This window comes from Gasterosteus aculeatus, chromosome 14, assembly GCF_964276395.1.
Source record: "Gasterosteus aculeatus chromosome 14, fGasAcu3.hap1.1, whole genome shotgun sequence".
Classification (NCBI taxonomy): Eukaryota; Metazoa; Chordata; class Actinopteri; order Perciformes; family Gasterosteidae; genus Gasterosteus; species Gasterosteus aculeatus.
In genome coordinates, this window is record NC_135702.1 from 5644821 (window position 1) to 5661974 (window position 17154).

Here is a 17154-nt window from a genome sequence, read left to right on the forward strand (position 1 = left end):
TTTCTTGGCCGGGCAGCGGAGGGACTTCTCTCTGCTGGTGGCTTCGCAAACTCACAGCGGCTGCCAGACTCCAGATATTCGCTCGGGCCAACCGAGAACAGTTGTATCAATCTACTCGCCAGTTGTTGGCACATAAAACTGCATTACGGCGTGTCGTAAGCCATTTAATGAACGCTCGAATAAGGCTCATAATCCTTCGTTTGGGGGCTTGAAGTGTACCCAAGAAAAACCTTGAGACGCCCTCTGAATGATCTGAATTTACAAAGCTGCCAGTTGAAATTGTAATATTCTCTCACGTCGGTCCTGGATTATCTTGGATTATCGTGATGTTTCCGCTGTCTGCTCTGACCTTATATGTAAACAACATAGCCGTCAATAAACACAATACACGGAGTGGCTAGTTTAATTATCTGCAAATGTCTGTGATGCGGTGGAGTCGGGCCACGTTCCGCGACCCGATCTGAGTGTTTTGTTGCTTTGTGCGTTCCTCCTCTGTAATGCATCCAACCGTCTGAGGTCAGAGCTGTTTGTTGGTCCGCAGAGAGAGAGGGAGAGCCGATCGGGAACGAGAGGAAAGAGAGAAGCAGATGCTCCCTCAGGAGGAGGCTTGAGCTGCCCGCCTCCTCTCTCTCCTCCACTCCGTCCCCCTCTTTTTAATTCCAACGGCATATGGACACTAAAGAAAGGCCACGGGACGGCACACATGCTGGATGGGACAAACAAGGGAGAAGGCAAGCGGGTAGGAAACGCAGAGGGGGGGGGGGGGATACGAGAATGTCAGTGGAGTCAAGGAGAAAGAAAAGAAAAACAAGTGGTAAAAGCAGAGAAAGGAGCAAGTGGGGTCGAATGTTTTAAACAAATGCGTTTTCTTTAGTGGAATCAGAGCTGGATTGAGGCCGAGCGATGGAAAAACGGCAAGCGTGGTCTCGCACCGCAGGCGGCGTGCCTGCCGAGGGCACAGGGCGCGGTGAGGATATCCTCGACTTACTGTGCACCCCTCTCTGGCACGACCTGTAGGAAGTCTCTGAGGCTTATCAGTCTAACAGAACCACGTGCTCCCATTGGGCGGTTGGGAGTTTGGATCCGAGACGGTTTAAAAGCCAGTTTGAATTTGTGGACGAGCGTTCTCGAGGCGATGTCCTCAATCTATCCGGATCAAATTTGCTTTTCAAATTGTCGTTTCCTCCAGAAAAGAAATGTTTATTAAGACTGACGGCTTATCTGAAGGGGGATGTCACGTGACGCAGAGGGATGGGCTTCAGGTCAGAGGACAAACCCGTCCACCCGTCCAGCTCCCGGGTGCTGCAGCAGACTTCCAAACTGCTTCCCCACGTCTCCTCTAAGTTTCCCCCCTGGAACACACTGCACACACCTGATGCAGCTGGGGACGCGGTGCAGAGGAGCTGGGTGGTTTTACAAATATCCCCGAGACTCTTTATTCTCTGAAGCCACATAAACAAATAAGATATAACGATAGAACATGTGAGATAATAGGTCATCTCCCGAGTGTCACACCGCACATCGGCCCCCAGAGTCACCTTTAGTTTGCTTACCAACGTCCAACCTTTTTTTTATCACAGTAATTAATTAGAGTTTTATTATCTGCCAAGGGAATAAACAACATAAACTGAATTTAGCACCGGGTTGTAATGGGAAGCACATTACAGTTCAAAAACATATGCTTGTTTTTTTTCATTGCTTCATGGCACCTTGTAAAAAAAAAAAAAGATTGCTTCCACATTAGCTCACCGTTCATCTCCTTTTTCTTTAAATATATATTTATATATTTGAACACACAAACACACAGAGCAGTGATTGTTGCCACTGTTGCTAAGAACTTTGACACCCCGGATAGGACGCTCCATGTCCAGAGCCAAGCGATCTGGATTCGGCCCCCGCGGGGCCCTGACATCGTGTAATTGATTTTTTTGACATACTTAGTCGTGAATATTGAATGTTGCTGGAAGGCGGAAGGACCTTCTCAATCACTCGTCCTCGCAGTTGCACATTATTCTCCAGATGTGGCCTCACGTGGGGCCGGTGAGCTCATTCGATTCGAGCGACAGATCGAGCCGCTTGTTCCCCCCTCCGGCGACGTCTCGGGGGGGGGGCGGTCGCCTCGGGTCAGCGCGAGTATTATTCGTCAGCCGAGACTTTTTGACCTCTGAACTTGGCGGCGAAAAAAAAAAAAAAAAAACAGATCCCAGGAGGAGCGTGCAGTCATTTCACCGGAGGTACGGCTCCTCCGAGCTGACGCAGCCGGCCAGGAATGTGCCGATCTCGGACGCGGGCCGACGGCGAGAAGACGATCGTCGGCAGAAGGCCGCTGAGCCGCGCCAAACGTACCAGGGAACCATTGGTAGATCTGATTTGAAAAGCGTGGGATCCACACTCGGACGTCTCCTCTGTCGCAGTTTTCAGCTTTTAATTTTGCTTTCGGGTCGAACCAGCGCGTTTCAGTGTGGGATGCGGAGTATTCTGGAATTCACTTTTGTTGATCCAACGCAGCTCCCGAGAAATCCGGCACAACAAACAGTCTGAACCTTTCGCTCTTTGAACACATTGAACGATTGAGCAACGTAAACACAAACGATGCTCCGTGTTACTGTGAAACACAGCTGAGACTTTATGTTGGCTTTCAATTATATTTGTCCTGTCCGAAGTTCGGTATGTAACCAGGATTGATAGCAGGGGTTTGTCAGATTCCTGTGGTTAAAGCCCCCCAGAGTAAAAAAAAAAAAAATCAGTGTTTCGCAAATGCTAATTCATTAAGCAAGTAAAAGACATTACTGCGGTGTAACTGGTTAAGATGGAGGCGATTGCGCTGGAATTATTGCAGCTCATTAGGAATTAGTACCCTTCGAAAGGCAATGCGTCACTTTCACGATCTTATTGGACATGTTTTTTTTTTTTTACAAAAGTCATAATGAATCTTTGTTATATCAACATCGTTGCAGGGTTACAAAGGATTCCCGGGGGGGAACGGTCCGACTGGCCGCCATCAATCTTTTTGTGTCGAGCGGGGGGAACAATTGGAGGTGGTTTGCACATTATATCATTATAGTAATCATAACTTCACTTGGAGTGTTTGTGGGTAAACTCTGTGATCCTATTAAAGTGTTTTCAACAGCCATCCTAAACAAAACGTGAGATAATGCTGCTGACTGTATTGCTCAATCCATCTAATATCATTAATTCCTCATAATAACTGTTTTTTCTGGAAGTACATCTACAGTATTACCCAATAGAGCAGTTCACCCAAGTAAATGTTATAACAACCGCATCTCTAATAATATAATTCTTTGCATGTTTTTGTAGGTGCGTGTGTGTGTGTGTGTGTGTGTGTGTGTGTGTGGCAGACTAACGGTTTGCTCTCACTGTGAGCCGCTGCCATCAGCTCCTGCAACATGTTTACTCAAGCAATGAGCTGCTTTTCTCGCGTGGCCCGAATCCATCTAATCATCTTTAACTTAATACCGTTCTGTGTTCGTGGCGCTTGCTTTTCATGATAGACGGCAACTAAATATTGTCCCGGGAAAGCAGACGCTTGGTAATACATTGAATTACTCAACAAAGATTTGAGCCGATGATGCGACACCAAGTTTGTAACAAATCATCTTGAGGGAGACATAAATGCGTTTATGATGAAATGTCTCGGCAGTAACTCAGAACCTGTATGACAACATGCAACTTGTGGCTTGAGACGTTTCCGTATTTTGTGTCTTCCGCACAGATACCACAATTGATTTGAATTCAAGATGATGAATGCATTGTTCTCAGACGGATGACACAACACAGGAATAAACGTCATCGTTGTTATTATACGAAATAGAAAACAACTTTTTTAGATATGTTGTCGTCACCGGTTTGTAACTGAGGACACGCAAACATTTAGCGGACCCGCCTGCTCGCTGAATCCTCGCTATAATAATTGTGTGCAAACGATCCAACAAAGTTGGATGAACTCTGAAATTAAGATTGCATGTCGGACACATAAATCAAAAATCTGTGCCAGAGAAAAGGATTACAGTTTTTGGAATAGTAAAACAATTTGTTTCAGATTACAGTTGAAAATGAGAACCTAGAGTTGGGTTCATGGTTTTCACGATGCTTAAGAAAAGAACTGCGTTTCCTAGAAACACCAAACCGACCTCTGACCCCCCCCCCCCTCCACCCCCCACCACGTCGGCTCCATGTAAAAAACCTACTCGCTGCCCCCCTTCAATTAATACTTGTCTCTTTTCACAAAACACATTTGCATTGTTAGAGCTTTTCACGAGCCCTTGGGGAGATAACTGATGGGGGCGAAGGGGTCACATCGAGCGGCAGGATGAACATTGTAAGAAGAAGAAAGAGTCGACTGTGTGCAGTCGCTTCTTGCAACACGAAACTTTGGGTTCCAAACTTTTCTTTTGTTTCTCGCTTTTCCAGGCGGCGCTGACAGCTTATATCTGGTTCCTAATTAGAGCCAGATCTAAGCTGCCAGATTCTCCTCCATGGTTAACTGAGCGCTGATGTCAGAGATGTAGCGCAGGTGAAAGTTGAAGCCGGTGATTCAGTTTTTCGCTTGTTGGACTTTGAAAGCGCTAATAGGATAATATGGCTCTAACTCTTGCATTTGACAGTCTGCTGTTCTTTGCGTTGAGTTAAAAAAAAAGTCACCATGAATCTACAGCGCGTAGCTCATTTAGATGAATTGTTTTGAACAGAAACTTAACAAAAAAACAGTTAACACTTTGCCTCTTTGTCTCACCTGGTTTAGATTGTGGATCGAGACGAGATCTTTCCACTTGCACGACGTCTTCCTTCTATTTAAAATACAGTATTTCAGCCGTGGCCATTTCTTCAGCGCCATAACATATGGTTTGCTTATTATGATATTCCCTAATCTAGAAAAGCTGAGCGGGAAGCTTCTATGAGCCGGTTGACCTCAAGACGGTCGAGACAAAAGTCAGTCAGACGGGATGGCCTTCGTGCAGAGAGAGGGTTGAATAAAAGCTCATCACTGCCCCATTAGTGCCGTCTTTTGGCCACACGTGGTTTAGATTTCGGAGAAGGTGGGGGGCCGGGGAGGGGGGTTCATCATTCATCAACCAATAACAAGTCCCGCCATGAACTCTCACCTCAATCATCTTTAGTCTGTTGCTCTAGACGAAGGGATTGAATTTGAAACGTTTTTCTCATTAAAGCGTCTTCTCTTTACGTGTCGCGTTTGCGCCGCCCTCCTCCGCTCTGTTTTCTTTACTGGACTCTTCCCAAAGCGCGTCCCCCTTCGACCGCAAGCACCTTCATTGAAGTTTTATGCACAACGGAGCGTCTTGTTTTCCGTTCTTTTCCAGGCTCTCTGTGAGAATCAAGGGGGGGGGGGAGTCAAAAGAAATAGATGCTCAACCATAAAAAATACACAAGTACGCACAGCATGATACGAAAGGACCGTGTAAGACGTGACACCCTCGGGAGAGACAAGGAGGGCCGACCCCCCAGCTGTCTGTGTGTTCAGCAAATGTGATTAGGGGTCAATTAGGGGGAGGGACATTTTGACACATGTCTTGTATTTGCAGTGAGAGGAACGAGATCCATCGGCAGTGCGGAGGACGTTCGGCTGATATTCAATACGCTGCCCGTGTTAGAGAGGCCACATGGTACCGGGGTGCGTTCAGGTCGGCGGTGACTCTGAGGTTCCAACTGAAATGGGACTTTGAGTGCAAACTAGGACGCTTGAATAAAATTGTGTTGCAGTGCAACTGATTTCCCCACTCACGGCGTTGTTCGGAGAGAGCAAAGTTGTCTCAGCAATTATGCCTCTGAGCTTTTGCAGGACCCGGCCCGTAATTCCCCCTTTTGGGAATCGGTCCGCGCCGTAGCGCACACTCTGGTGAGAAAGCCACTCGTGCACAGAGGCCCGACATGACCTCACATTTCGACGTGCGCACATAAAGTCAGTCATTTGTCGAGCTTTCCTACGTCACTGCAGCTGAGTGAAACCGCTGCAGCAGAGCTGGGAGTCTTGTTTGGGTAAACACTTCTCTAGAAACCACCCCGATCAGAATGTGGCTCGGCGGCGGCAGCCAGAATTAAAGTGCGGTTTATGACATGGTTTGGCAAGGCGCCCTGCGCTATTGATCCAGTGTGAATTCTTCCAGTCCTCTTTATTATCCCGTAATCTAAAACATACATCACTCATGATTACTGCTGTCCGGCCTTGCTGGATTCTGTTTGTAACTGTAGTGGTTTCCCTTTGCCAGCCACATAGTTCTCTTGCAGAAAACTGTTTATTTGAAATGATCAAATTTGCATCAGATCCTTCCCCCCCCCCATCTACACCAAGTGTGTTGAAGGCCACTGCTGCAGCGCTGAAGTGAGATGTGCAGAATCTTCACAAGCGAGAAGACTGTTGGATTTCTGTCATCTGCATGAAAAGCAGCATAAGCGTTCTTTATCTGTGCAGCATGATGTTTGCACTAACGCCCAACGAATCTTCAAATCCAGCTGCAGACTTCATTTAGCGAGTGGGCTTCATGTCTCCCACACGCCGTCCTCCCTGTCTGCGCGATGGGCTCCAGGTGTGTTGTAACAGTGCGGTTGTTTTCCACGGTGCACACTCGTGGCGCACAGGCGCCAGAGCGCTGCGGCTCCTTACGCAAGGTTTCGCGAGCGGTTGTGTTGGGTCGAGCGGCTTCCAGTGACGACGAGTTAAGAGTTCCACGAACTCAGCTCAGCTCAGCTTTCATTAAGGCATTTTTTGAGTGGAACTTGTTGACTGCCGCCAGGTAATCAGGCCCGTCAGGTCGGTCGGGTTCCTCAGCTCGGGCCGTGGGAAATAGCCAGCGAACTTCTCTTTTTGTCCTTTCAATTCTGTTCTCTAAATGACAGTTGCACCATTTGATTAAGTGCTGTCTGTTGAGCCGAGAGGAAGCTTATTATGCCTTTGTGCTGCACTGCTGTTTAAACACGTGCACACCAATGAGCTCCACTGTCGCACCGCTCACATCCACACTATGTCCATATATAAAAAATAGATTCCCAGCGAATGCCGTTTTATAACAAACATTTTATAGTTGTTACTTATATATTTGGAAGCAGACCTTAACAATTCACTCTTCAGCAAACGGGTTCGGGTCCGAGTGCACACGCTGTTTGATGGGATTCTCATTTGTGTTTTTTCTTCTCTTTTTGCAATTCTACCCCAGCTTTGTACTAAATGTGGCAGAGTGGCTCTGCTCGCTATCCATGTTTTTGGGGGTGTTCTACACCAGGTGGCTTTCCATCTCCGCCCCCCGCCCCCCCCTCCCACTGTGTGTCACCGAGCTGTGAGTAATTATCCTCAGTCCCCTCCCCCCTCCTGTATGTTGCATTCCATGGCAACGTGAATGACTGAGAACCAGAAAGATTTCATTGAATTTTGTGATTGTGATTGTATTTTAAGAAAATAATTTGATATTAAAATAATATCATATTGTATAATTTTGTTGGTAGAATCACGTCCAGTGCCTGTGTTGTCCTGTCATTGACCACAGATTAGTGGTCCCTGTTCATTCCTGGGGTGAAATTCCCTTAGGTGGCGTTGTTGGCTTTTAACAGTAAATACAGATCTCCTTCTCAGCATTGCCACATAAAGCATCGTTACCAGTGGTGAAAAATACCCATATATCACATATTTATTTAAAATAATAAATGCAGTCCTCCTCAAATCCAACATTCTACAATTCTCTCCCTTTTGAGTCTTTACATCTTACTCCTTTCCTCTCCATTCGCCTATCCGCCTTACCTTTTTTTTTTTGCACCCGTCATCATATCTTTGCACCAGTCTTCCTGTCTCATCTCACCATGAGACGCCCTTCCCTTACCTCGCCCGTTCCCTGTCCTGTCCCATCCCATCCTGCCCTGGCACGCCTTGCCGTCCCATCCGCTCCATGCCAGCTTCTTCCTCTCCTCGGACTGCCGCCTTTCCTCCCTTTTCTCTCCCGCACGCTGCCTCCCAGCTGCCTCGAATTCCCCTCTCCACTTTTTCCTTCTTTAATAACTCCCATCACTTTAATGTTCACCCTGCAGTTAAACTATTGACAAACACAATGTGAATCTGGCCAGAAAGCCCTTTATCAGCAGGACGAAGTAAAGCCAAAGAAAGCCGATGCTGCGTCTGGCCCAGATTGTTTGAATTAGAGGCGTTGCGTCTTTTAGCCTCCCCTCTGCTCTCTCTCTACACACAAACACACACACACACACACACACACACACACACACACACACACACACACACACACACACACACTGACATGTGCAAAGGGCGAAGGAATTGCCACAATCCAGCTGCCTCCCTCTCGAGGCTCGTCCACCGCTGCCAAGGGATGATGATGAGGATGATGATGCTGATGATGAAGTTACACTGGACAGAATGCCAGCGTTGGTCCCATGATGACATCACTGTCTGATGTCATTCAGGCGGGTGTGGTGATTGGACAGGGAGCTGAGAGGGGTTATGTGTGTGTGTGTGTGTGTGTGTGTGTGTGTGTGTGCACGTGTTAGGGCAGGGTGAAAATATGCGGTATCCTTTGGGGCTCTCTGCAGTCATTCAGAGTTCTGGACAGTAATCACGATTGCGTTTGCACTGAAGGAGGAAAAGATGGAGTTGAGGGAGGAGGAGGAGGAGGAGGAGGGGGAGGAGGAGGAAGAGCAGGAAGGGAAAGGATAAAATTAGGGAAATGAAAAGGGAGGATGCTAAGATACTGATGTTCAGCAGCTCGGCGTGTAGCTCATTTTTACATGCTACCATTTGCTAAATAGCTTTAGACACAGAAAACAGCTGAGGCTGATGGGAATGTCGTTAGTTTTTGTGAGAATTTGGCAATAACAAGTTAAAAGATGGCAACGTAAACTGCAGTGTAAAATGTAAAATTGTATGGCAATCAATAGAGCAAAAATAAAGATAAATACAGTTAATAGCTCTCAATCCTCTGGCGACCGCGAACGTCAACCGACCGGCCAATATTAACCATGACGTTGGCTGGAAATAAAAAGAAGACTAATTATAACACCTCAGAGAGCCCTTTGTGACAATTAGCTAAGTGGAGAGTAATTACATGGCAGGAGAAAATTCCGTGTGAGGTATGCAGGTCACTGCAAAGTGAGGCTGCTGAGAGGTAAGACCGGTGTCATTTCTTGGACTTTGGTTGGCTTCCTTTGTGGCAGTAAATTGCACCACAAACCTCCCACGCAGTCGACACGCGATAAGAGCATATCAGTAGTGGTTCATAATTTGACGCTGTCACAACAGGAGGAAAGACGCGCACAGTTGTACCGACCGCTCGTGAAGTAAGAGTATCTTATTAGAGGAATGGAAGCTGTAACAGTAGACATGAGCCAAGTAGACAAACTTGTTTTCTCAAAAGAGAGAAAAGGACAATGAGCCTTTATCCGATAGCAGGTCGATGATGAGTCATGTGGGGGTGAAAGTAGGCCAACATCAGATGAGGCACACAGGTATTCAGCTATGGGATGTAACCATGGAGATTTGCCACACACCACAACCTCACCAGTGTATGTGATCCTTTATACATGTGCATGTATAAATATCCTTCCTGTGTGCATGATCAATTACATATGTTCAAATAGCTGTAAATGGCCAAAGTCAGACATCTTAAACAAGATTTAAGTTTTAAAACTAGTTGGTTCATGGTACATTTATTTAACGATGGTCTGCTGGTAGCTGAGGTGGAGACAACACGTTTCTATGGTTGCCAGATTTTCAGTGGAAGGGCTAAAAACTTTTCATCTGTACTTGAAAAAGGCTGAAGTTTAAGTATCAGGACTTTGTTAGGCAAATAGGCAAACACACACACACACATGCACACATGCATGTCTGAGGGTGTCTTGTGTTGTACGTATAATAAAGTACTGTTAGGTAAATGTGGGATTTGTGATATTTGGCTATGCAAATAAAACGGGAAAAATAACTGCCAGTGTTTGAAGAATGAGATTAGATCCTACGAGAAAATATGGACACGGCTCTTCAGTGTGTGAGTTTAACAATGCTTACCTATTTGTCCCAATTCAGATGTAAAGTACCATCAACCACAGAAACTGATGCGTTACCGTCTACATACATCAACAAACAACAACGCTTTGATTGGTCTGATGATGATCCGTGACCTTTTCTCACAGACTTGTGTGAAGTGTGAGAATATGATGGTGTGGTGGGAGGAGCATTTTCAAAGTCAGTTTTTTATTTGTTGGTCTTTTCCAGAAAGCTGCTTCAACGCACGAAGCCGTTGAGCCGAGAGAAGCGCGGTGGCGTGTTACATCATTTAGCATTTGTTTTGCTGCCATGACACAACTTCAAATATGGCCCAACAAACAGGTTCCTTTATAGACATGTAATTTACTTTTATAAGCCCAGCTTTAGTAGATGGGAGCCGAAGATGAAGCAAGAAAAGTAACTGCCAATGTTTGCATGGCACGCTTGTGCAACGCTCCGCAATGAGAAGACATGGACGAAGCTTTTCTGTCTGCGTCCTTAGCAGCTTCCAAATATCTTTGGAATTCATTCATTATTATGTGCAGTGTCGGCTGAAACGAAAGCTGACGCGTTACGGTAAACACGCCGATGAACTGATACTGTTGTAAGTGATATGACTCGCATTATTGTGGCTCTGGTCCAGCATTTTGGATATGAAGGGAAGCAATGACTGAGGTTAAAGTGCAGCGTTTCAGTGTCAAGCGTGTTCGTGTTCACGTCCGTACTCGGGGGATTTTAACACATCATCTTACTAGATTTTCAACGCAGAGAGTGAAAATCTTGACCTGTTGGTTATTTATTCACAATGTAAATACTTGGACTGACTGTAAATACACAAACCAACGTGATTTAACATCATCACACCGACGGGATATTTGGAACTCTTTTTGAAATAAAGAGTTAAAGCACATCTTAAATAGTCGGTCGAACACAGAACGATGGCTCCATGATCCAAAAATACTTTTTCACTTACATCCGTGCAACATATGGGCCAACTGATATTCGAATGCTATCGCTCCACAATGATCACATAGTTCAAAAGTTTACCTTTTTTGAATATGCACTATTGCATTATTGCCCAAGACAACCATTCTCGGGCGAGGCCGACAAGGTACTGAGGCTGACAGGGGTTGATCCGTGGCCAGAAAGGCGTGGGTTCACCTCCTCCGCCAACGCCGTGTCAAAACCTTGGAACGAGGCTCCACGTCGTCTGGTGAGTGCAGAGATTCAGCGCTGCGTGGCGACGAATGAAGGAGGGAGCGGGGGAGACGTGGGAGTGGGCACGGTCGTCCTCGGTTAGGGGACGGGGGGTGATTCACAGCGTCCACGAGACAGAAATGCGTGACCAGGCCCTCGTTGTGCATTTCCCTTCAGCTGACGGGAGCTTCCTGTTGGAGGGATTGACTTTCTACAGGCAGACCGAGGTGCCGCTTGGCTCGGGGCGGGACTAACACGCGAGCACTTTAGAGTCGGAAATGTAGCTTATTGCTTTATGCGGTTTCTCCTGAACTTCCACGTATCTGAAGGCCTTTATCCGTGTTACCGGACAGAATAGAAACAAGATAAAACCCTGCTTTGTATGTGTGTGTGTGTATGTGTGTGTATTAACTCCACCTATATGTGGCATTCATTCCACAGGCCTCGCTAAAGGATGAAATACTGCAATGGCTGCGCTCTTATCCGACGCTCCCCTCCCTTCTCCTTTCCTTCCTGAGAAATCAGATCTGAGCCCCACCGGCCTGTGTCCAACCCCCCCTCCCCACCCCCCTGACTCCGCTTCCGGCGCTTCCTCTCCAGCCAATCTGGGTGGCGCTGGGGGCCTGTTGCATAAGTACAGGACGGAGGCACGGTGTTGTGAGGTCATCGCCCTGTGACCGACAATACGCCGGCTCGCTCCTCTCCAGCCGCCCCCCCCCCACCTTCCCCCCCTTCCTGAGTGCATCCTGCGATGTGAGTGAAAGTAGGTCTGAGTCTGAGGAGAAGTCGTGCGCCGGCCAATTTCATTTAGGCCGTTATTGTGTGGTAATCCAGCAGGACTAGTGCAACGTATAAAGTTGACCTTTGGACAAAGAACGATAAGCGTCCCAGATTTAACTCTCATTGCAGAGCTCCTGGATCGGTGTTGCATTAGATCCCTGACGTGTGCATGTAGGTTAGCTGTAGTGTCATGTTTCACACAAAGGGGTTTGTTTGATCCTCTGACGGCATCCGACACACCTCCGACACACCTCCGACACACCTCGGAGGCCGCCTCTGATTATTGCTGTCTGCTAAAACCAACAATCGGCCCGGCAGGCCCACGTTTGTGCAGTTTTAGGTGTGCAAAGATAAGAAAAATGGAAGGATCATGACTTCTCTCTCAAGTTGAAAGTTTTCCTCGCATTTGTCGGTCCGACAGTCACTGTGAGCATCAGAGTTTGACATTTTTTTATTTGTTTGTTAAATAGCCTTTTACACTTATTTAGATTGCGATGGAGACGAATCGGCGTTACTTTCCGTATCTTTGTCACCATCAGCAGCAAAGCGCCACAAGAAGCAGCCGGACTCCTGCTTTTGTTTTGCTGTCACTTCCGCCACTTAGCGTGTGTGCATCGTGGTCTAGGTTTGTGTTATCCTTGGCGTCGAGACAAGATTAAATGGACAGGAAATACATAGTTCCTGGAGAAAGAGAGAGAGAGAGAGGCTGTGACTTCACGGCCCACCTTCGAGTGTGGCCATTTTAGTTTGGGTATAAACACGTTTGCCGTCATTTGCTTGGCCCAGAAAGAGACGTTCTCTTGTACAGTTTTGAATTGGGATAAAATCTCACTTCAGCGAGCGGCTATCACCTTATGACACCTTCCCACAGCGCTGCCTTGGCCACGCGGCTTGGAATTAGGCGCCTGCGATCTCTGACCGTATGAAACGGTGTCTTTGTGCTTATCAATCAAAGCATCCGTGAACTCAAACAGGAAATGTTTTTCAAACGACCACGCTGCCTCTGTACCGTATCGCCGTGCTAGATAATTAGCCGCCAATGATTATGTAGCCGTGTGTATTTTAGGCCGCGAAGCACAGTTATTCGTTTTGTTCCGACAGAGAGGACGGGGGACGGGGGGGGACAAAGTCACAAAAGGTCCCTTTTAGAAGAAGGTGCATTTTGTCTGATGGACTGTGCTCCACTTTATTTCTTATTGGTGGAAAAAAAAAAAAAACGCAACATTTTGTACTGCAGACGATCCCGACGTGGAGACCAAGTGGCGGGCAGAAGTGGCGATAAGCATCAAATTGCTCCCGTCACCAACAAAAACTGTCTCTGTTTCTCACATTTTGTGGCTCAGGCCACGGTTCCCCCGGAGAAGGGAACCTTTTTCTTAAATGGAGCTGAATAAGAGACATTATGGCTGCAGGGAACAGAGGAAAAAAAGCTATCGCGGCGCTTAGGTAAGGAATGACAAGTGGCCGATCCATTTAACATCTATCGCTGAGTTTTTATAACTTAGCTCTTTAATTCGCCATATTTTCATACTCCCAAAAAGGAAGCAACTCAGAAAAAGAGTTTAAATCACAGATTAAATCACTTCAACACCCAAGGAGAAGAGTAGAGCATCTTTACCATATCTTCAATCCTTCATATTTTCCATATTCACCCAAGACGCTGCATCGGCATTTTTTCTCTCATTGCTCAGTGCTGCTGTTTTTCTGCCCGCTCACTGTTCCGGAGCCACAGTGTGTACAGTTGAAGATAAAAGGCTTCTCCTATCTGTGGGCCGAGGGTGTGTACACCAGACCAGCACGCACACTATCGTCAAGTAAATATATGTACTCCTGGTTCCCCGGCTCCCTCGCGATGATGGCGTGTGACGTGGTTCCTCCCGTCTCCGCGCTCGCTGGATGTGTGCCGCCACTTTGATCCGTCAAATTCATGTCGAGCCTTCGCCTTGTTATTGTTGTTTGGTTTTTTTGCAGAACACTACTCGGTTGCAGTCTGTTCAAGTGGGGAAACAGATAGAAGTGACTCCGTTGATACTCGGCGGAGTATAACAGCATTGCTGGCAGTGTCCGATGTGACATTAAGCTTTAGGTAACACCCTCATTACGGCTTAATGGGGCTGTAAGAGTGACATAATACTACAGAGACCCTGAACTCAATGGAAATACCCCCCCTCCCTCAGCAAAGATCAGTCCTTGAGCCACAGTTGTGTTACTACGTCTAAAACACCTGCTGCTTTGGTCCCACCACACCCTTCTCCTTTCTGCTTCTTCTCATTTCTCTCATCTCCAGCATTTCACCACTTTTCTTTAACCTCACCCAAACTTTTTTCATTTCAGTTTCACTATTAGAGCGAGGGAGAGAATTAAGTAAACAGTTAAACTCGTTGCCTACATCCAGATCCGAGCGCGGCCCGCCAACAGTACGGCCTCAGCGATGATGATGACGATGAAGACAATAATAAGGGTAATGGAATACTACCCTCAGGTCTGCTTACGCACACGCTCGGATGAGTCACGGGGAGGGGAGGGTCCTCCCTCGGCAACTTCGTGGTGAAGTATTAAAATAGTCCGGAGAACAAAAAAAGTTGGCTTGACAGACAGTTACAAAATCTGGATACTTTGTTCAGGAGCGCAGTACAAGTCATGGCTGACTGGCGTGTGTCGATGAGGGCTATCAGGGCACACTACTGTAATTTAGATATGGAGGAAAAGATAATAATATTGTATGAGAGGTAAAAGTTACAAAAATCCCATGTGTCCTTTACATTAAAAGTGTGTCACGTTATGACGTTGTACTCACCAAAGCGATCACTGAGACCCGGGAGCACCGATGTCATTGCCACAATCAATGTAGTTGTGCCTTTTTAAAAGGATTAAACGCGTTATGGACAAGACAAATGATCCAAACCCTTTCATTCTCATTCTGAGAGCACATCACCTTTGCGCCAATAATCCGCCAGGGTTCTTAAGAGCGCACACACGCATTCTCCCTTTTAAAAGAGTTTCACCCGAGGTTTCGTTTCAAAGCAATACGCTAAATAAATGTGTTTCTTGCCCCTTCTTATAAGTCAAGACTGCTGCGCGGCTGGCGGCAGTTTGTCAAATAACTACTATGTCAACTGTACACACACAGCCAAGGCTCCTATAGGATTAACTGTGATTACTTTGGGAAGCTCCTGTCGGGCCTCAACGTTTTCTATTTGTCTAAGAGTGCTGGTTTCTGACCTGATAAGTAAAGATCATCCCTCGTTATGAGCATGTTAGCACACCGCTATTTGATTTTGCTGCGAATGGTCGGACGGGGCGTCCTGAATCCTCCCAAACCAGGTTGGGAAACCGGAGGAGTTGGAGCTGCTCTAAAAATAGCTTCCCTGCGGGGGTTCCCAGGTGTGTGACACAGGAGGGAAACTAACACCCTAAACTATAATTTTCTGCGGCATACAACACACCGCTCCTCCATTCGCGCGCGTCTTTCCGCCAGACGCACACGTGCAGGACGCGTAAGTGAGGACACTCGTAGCTCCTGGTTGTGTGTGTGAGCAGTGGGACACACCGTCGATTGTTCTTCGCGTCTCTGTGGAGCCGCTCGCTTGTTTGCTCTGCGCAGGAAGGCGCTCCTTGCTTATTTGACAGGAGAACGCTACTACAAGGCCCCGCTGAAAGAGCCCTTTATTGTCAACTCGCTGTGCGTTTTAAACAGCTTAATGACTCCTTCTCGCTGCGTGCGAGCGTGGCGACACTGGTGCCGAAGCCTCCAAGACAAACAAGAAGTTGTATTTTCCCCTCAGCGTTCAGAGCTGGAGGCGTGCGCGCGCATACGCTCTCACGCGGCGGCTCGCGCGACCCGCCACTCACTGGCCCTCTGTGGCGTCCGGCGTCGCATTTTCCTTTCGGCCGCAGATGCAGCTGGCTGCGGTGAACGGGCATGTACACGTCCTGCAGCTTGGCATTGCGGGCCGGTGGAATAAGTCCAGCCGCGCTGTCACGCGGTGAACAAGCCGGAGAGCATCCTTCTGCAGCCGTAAGGCCTCGAAACCGACGGGGTCACATAGTTAGAAACACGACCCGCCGCCTGAGTCACGCGTACTCTTAAAAAACATCTTGTGGCTTGAGGTATCGTTGGAAAAAGCTCACAAAACATTTATGTTGTAATAAAGTGGGGAAAAAGGTTTGATTATATAATAAAGATAATTATCCGTCGACTGAATAAAGCATTCATTAAAAAAAAAAAACAGTTGTATGAGAAGTGATTCCTCCAACGAAACTGGCTTCTCCTCAAGTTCCAATTTGGTGAGTTCTCACAGGAAAACTTGGCAGCAGCAAAGTTATACTTTAAAAACTGGCAGTAATGACCAGCAAAATGTCAAAATGTTTCTTACCGTGGACCATCGACTGACATTTGTCAACAATGGCATCTGATTGCCTGTCATTTCATGGATTTACAAAGGGTCAGAGTTGGAAAAGCGCCTCTGCATGAACGGCTACAGTTACAGCTCACAATCTCCTCCAACAGCGAATATTCCACCTTACGGACGTACCGCAGGTCGCAACGAGGAAATTTGTGGTTTGGTGATTTATTTTTCCATCCTTGAAACAGTGAACTTGATAAAGGATAAAATATTTGTTAAGGCCGAACATTTCTCATTATCAGAAGAATCCATCTTGATCCGGATCTGACTGATGCAACACAATACATAAAATGTGTGAGAAAGCACATTGTTCAGTGTTTAAACAGGCCGATGTGTATTTCCACTGGCCAAGCTGTAACTACTACCATGCTTTTGTCATGTTTCTGAGCGTTCATCTTAAAGGTTTCGCCAAACGAATCCTAATTTGAATCTGGAAATACTTCTCAGGACTAAAAAAAACATACTGTTTGATTATAGTGCCATAGTCTACGGGCTTCGTCACGAATGTCATTAACATTTGCCGAAATCACTGTAATGCCTGTGAGAGTGCACTATTGGACGCAGTTGGTATGAAATCAGGCTTGGTGATCAAGTCTCTGATGTCTTTTCAGGAATGCCTGCGGAGGAAAAGGGCCGAGCTGATGTGGCAAATCTCCCACTTCGGTTTCTAAAGAAATCCACTCAAACTTTCACTACTAATTTCACTACTAACGGTTTCCTTTTTAGAGTCATTGAATCCACGTGTCTAATGAACTC